The following is a 5,137-nucleotide window of genomic DNA, read 5'->3' on the forward strand; positions in this document are numbered from 1 at the left end:
ACCAGATAGCTACCCTAAATGATCATTCTCCATCTGCAGCTCCTCTCCCCAGACCTCCAACAGTACCCTGCACTGTCTGCCTTGTGTCCTCTATCACCTTAACCTCTCTTTGAAGATAGCTTCAGCTTATGTTCAGCCACAGGGAATACTGGCAGGAGATTGGAAAGTGAAGGAGAGAGGCCAGGCTCTTCCTCCTTCCCCTGCCTCTGGCACATCCTCTCTGGCCTCTCTCCATGACTGTTACTCGCACTGGTGGCCCCTCATCCATGTTCCAACCCTGACTGTCCATGGACACTCTTTCCTCCCTACATTGCTTCAGCCTGAGGGAAAGTAACAGCTTTTTGCTGCTGCTGGTCTCTGGGTAACACCCCGTCCTTTATGTGTTCCCTGAACCTAGCCTAACTCTCTCTGCAAGTGGTCTTGTCATGTATTTCTCTTCATTTAAACCATCTGCAGCAAATTCTGTTTCCTGCTGGGACTCTTATGGACAGAAATAAAGTATGAGTAAATTTTAAGCATCATCTGTGTAGTTTGTGGCACTTGCCATCATGTTGAACATCAGTGACATGAAAATTATAGGTTAAAATTACATGCTTTCTATAAAGGTCTGTTCTCATCCCTTTAAAACAGTCACATGCATGCTTGGCAAGTCTACAGCAATGCTGCACCTTTGCCAAAGCTAAAAGGGCTGGCCTCAGGGTAATTTTCATAAATTCTGTTTGAATCTGAAGTATTATATACAATATCATCTCATGTTTAGCAACCATGGTCAGGATGCAGGTTTATTCTATTCTAGGGTAGGGATTTTGACATGGAGGCTGCACCTCAATCTGAACTGTTTGTATCAGTTCCCCTTAAATGTAACTCAAATCACAACTTTGGAGCCCTCTCCCCCTAACCTGAGCAAATAAGCAAGCTATCTGTTTTACTCCTGGGCCAACATGGTACGGAACACAGATCCTTTGCCAGTGTCCACATAAAATCTAATCAACCCTAGTATTTTCTGAATTCTGTAGAGTTCCACCAGATGCAGCTCTCTACTTCTTGGAAAATAAGCACACAAGCTCTACATGTTGATGACCTCCATCCTCCTGTATCATTCAGCTGTAGTCATATGATGGGGAAGCTTTAAACCAGGTGTCCTCAAACTATGGCCCACAGGCCACATGTGGCCCACCTAGGACATTTATCCAGCCCCCCGGGTGTTTTTGCCACCACTGCCTTTCCTGCTTAGCAGCTGACTTGTCCCGGGGCCTGCAGTCTGGCCCTCTAATGGTCTGAGGGACAGTGAACTGGCTCCCTGTTTAAAAAGTTTGAGGACCCCTGCTCTAAACACACAAACAGAATACAGATCTCCTGCTCTCCACAAATCACCATTTCCATGAGACTATACACACTGTCAGGTGGAAGCCAGGAACCCCTCACCTGGGAGCCTGATGTGTGTAACTTGTCCTCATAATTCTTTCTTCAGGGAAGGTCCAGCTCTTCATCTGGAAGACGTTTTCCAAGATGACCTCTAAGGGCTCATTCAACACTAGGTGTTTACACAAGGGATGTTCACTAGCTAGTTCTCCTTTGCAATGATATTGCCTTTGTTCTGAACCCCTTAGCCTTCCAAAACACCATCCTCAAACTTAGACCTTGTATCTCTGCCTCTTTACCCACAAATTGAATTAAGGTTCTCAGCATCAGTGTATTTTCCCTTTCAAAAGAAAGGTTTCACTTTATTCCCAATAATAAAATAAATATGGCATAATTTGTGAATCTGTGCAATTGTGTGATGATGCCTATGTCCTTAAAAGATGTGTATGCACACATTATGCATATACACATATATACATTGTACACACATGTATGTATTGTATGTATTTTTAAAAATTGTCTATTGCTGGGAGAATGGGGGCTGAAGACCCCATTCTTGGTAAAGGAAAGCACCCCCAGAAAAAGAGGAAAACTAAAAAGTAAGCTGAGTGAATTGGATCAAAGAAAAATCAGCTAGTTTACATTTAAGGTAGCCATTGCTAGCAAGCTTCTTCCCTTTTCTGAAATTCTAGGCTGTTGGGGATATAGCTTACAAACACCCTGCTGGGTCTGTGAGCACTCTGAGGAGAATAATGGTCATAGAAGAGGCTATGACAATGTCCTAGAAAAGATACATCTTCTAGGGTGTTTCTTGCCCTTTAAATAGGCAAAGCAGATACCCACTGTGGAGATTTGCATTTTCCTGAGGCAGAGACCGAGGGAGTACCTCAAGCGCTGAGATAATGGGCAGAAAAGCTTATATCCCTTGTACCAGAGGAAAATCTCTGTGGTGGTGATGGGAGGAAGATGCCTCCCTCCCAGAAATCCCTCAAAGGAGATTAACACCAGTGGCATTTTACTCCGCGAGAACTAGTGGAGCTTAACACCGCCCTTGAAATCTGTGTGTGTGACCTCAAGCAGGAGGCTCTCCCAAAACAAGGCTCAGATTTCAGATTATTGAAGGCTACCCTTAAGGTTAATAATAATAATAGGAGTTGATATGATCAATCGAGAAACTGCTGATGTCCTTGTTCCCTCCCTCATCTTACCCTCTGGGCAAATAGACTTCAATAAAATCAGAGTAGAGCAAACACTCTGGGCCATTGCCGGAATCTCATGACAGGCATTGGACCCCTGAGCTCCCACTTTTAATTCTACTCTATGTCTCTTGTCTTTCTTTATCATCACTCCCACTTTGGTCAATATCTGTAAGAGAAACAACAATGTTCAAAGTTTAAAGTATCTTGGGTAAAATAAAGAGTATGCCCCTAAGAATTAGCATTCCAGACTCCCACCAGTTATAGCATTGATAGAGGCAGTAATAAATTATAAAAGAGGACTCTGTCTGATGTCAGAGATGCTCTTGACTCAGTGAACAGCACAATATCATCTTCAAAGTTCTCCAAAGTAAAGATCTGAGTGTCATCTGTTCATTTATGTATATGCACCACTTCCTAATGTCTGTGTGTATCTACATATAAAAAAATAGTTATTGAATGAAAGAATCCCTGAGTCATCCTTCTGCTCAACCCACCTCAACCAACAATACTCAAATCCTGTTGTTTCTAACTTCTTGTGTCCCTCAAACACATCTTCTTTCCTCTATCCTAGTTATTTTTAACTGGTGTGCTGCAACACACTGGTGTGCCATGAGAGAATCTTAGGTGTGCCTCAAAAATTTTTAATGATCATTAATTAAATTTTTTTGAAAGAAGTGCAAAGTACAGTTTTTTTTATTCTTTTGTTTTTTGATCAACATAATTTAAGTGTGCTGCAGAAGTTTAACGATAGGTTCAAGTGTGCCCTGAGATACAAAATGTTGAAAAACACTTCTGTACCCCATCTCTTCTACCCCTATTCAGGATTCCAACATTTCTTGCTCAGATCAATGGAGCAACTTCCCATCTGGTGTCTCAGACTCCAGTCATTCCTCTTTTTTTTTTAATTTATTTTTATTGAATGGTAACTGTGTACATTGATGCACTTTGGGGGTACAGTGTGGTGTTTTCACACACAATCCAAGACACTTCCATCAAACTGGTTGTCATTCCTCTTTCTAAACCATGAATCCATTTTCCTGAAATGCAAATGTGTTCCAAAAATTTGATAATTTCCTTCTTAATCTCTTCTTCTTCTTCTTCTTCTTCTTTTTTTTTTTACAGCAGTTACAGGCATTTATTCATAATAAGAAAAGTACAACCATATTTATTAAACTTGAGGTGAGATGGACAGGGGAGGGGGAGGAAAGCACATTCAAGAATGAGTTCTCAAACTAATGCTCAGAACTGGTGTCCAAGAGAAACGACACAGAAACCACCTTCCCAAATGGTGGAGCTTTCCTTCCCTAGGTGGAGTGAGGGATACCACAGTGGTACTGTAACTCCCTCTCTGGTTCCACTTTCTGCTTCAGTTCTTTTTTTTAATCAGATGGCATTCTGGGAATTAGGAATTATCACTATCATCTATAAGGTACTCATACAGTTGGAAGTTATATCATTAAAATGAAGAAGAATATTAGGAGTAGCTGCTCACATCATCTTGGGGCAGAAGATGAGATCTGAGGGTTGCAAAAAAAACCCAGGAAGGAATCACACTCCTGTCCCCAAATAATTTCTTCATAAGTTAATCATTATTTCTTAACTTAAAAAAAAAAAGGGCAAAACTATAGTGGGAAGCTGAGTAAGACCAGTCCTGAAAATTGAATAGAAAGACCCAAGAGATGATGTTCTATCTTTCACTTTCTCTTTTAACTCCAATCTTTCCCTTTTCAAGCTATAGGTAAAAGCTCCACCACCTTTAAGGTAATGATTTATCTTATGAATTTCATTCTTTCTTTATTCTTTCAGGTTCTAAGTTCTCTTTTTAGCCTAACAATTCTTGTGCTTGATATTGAGGGTTGAGGGAAAGGAGGGGAAGAAAACACCAAATTAAAAAAAAAAAAAAAAAAGCTTGGAATGCAGGCTCAAGCTGAAACCAAACATATTCCTTCATAGTACAAGTAACAATGCTATAACTACTAAATGCATGTAGTTATGGAATGCTTCTGAGGACAGAGTAATGTCTACGTCCAGGTAGCCTTTGAATGGATGTCCTTCTTCTGACTTCTGTACAGCTTGGATGACAGAAGCTGATGGTGACAGAGAGAAGAGCCAAAATGAGGTAAGAAACCATACTGATGATCCCAAAAGCTGCCAGGGAGAGCAGGATGATCCATGTAGTGCCAAAGACAAATCCAGTCTTCTTCACATCCCACCAGAAAATCAGACCATGTACCGCACAGGAGGAATTGCAGCTCTTTGCCCCCAGGGTTGGGCAGGTTCCTGGGCTCCTGCTGCCACCAGGCATGGACAGCTTGGCCCCAGAGGACAAAGACAAGATGGACAGAACTGAGTGGCCACCGTCGGCTCTATCATGGGTATGCGAGCAAGGCCTTAATCTCTTCTATGACCCAGCTATCATTCAGTATAAGGTTATCTAGCTTCCAAGATTTTGTATGAATTTGAAGATTCCTATTGTTGTTGAGTTCAAATTTAATTACATTATGGTCCAAGAAGATACAAGGAATAATTTTTATTCTTTTAAATTTGCTGAGGATAGACTTGTGACTTATGATGTG

General features: G+C 41.2%; 1 pseudogene; it reads right to left on the reverse strand.

The window, feature by feature from the left end:
- Positions 1–4,369: 4,369 nt before the first annotated feature.
- Positions 4,370–4,934, reverse strand: LOC111725680 (annotated as a pseudogene).
- Positions 4,935–5,137: the final 203 nt, after the last annotated feature.

Source organism: Otolemur garnettii, unplaced genomic scaffold (assembly GCF_000181295.1).
Source record: "Otolemur garnettii isolate 467f Iridium unplaced genomic scaffold, OtoGar3 scaffold00046, whole genome shotgun sequence".
NCBI lineage: Eukaryota > Metazoa > Chordata > Mammalia > Primates > Galagidae > Otolemur > Otolemur garnettii.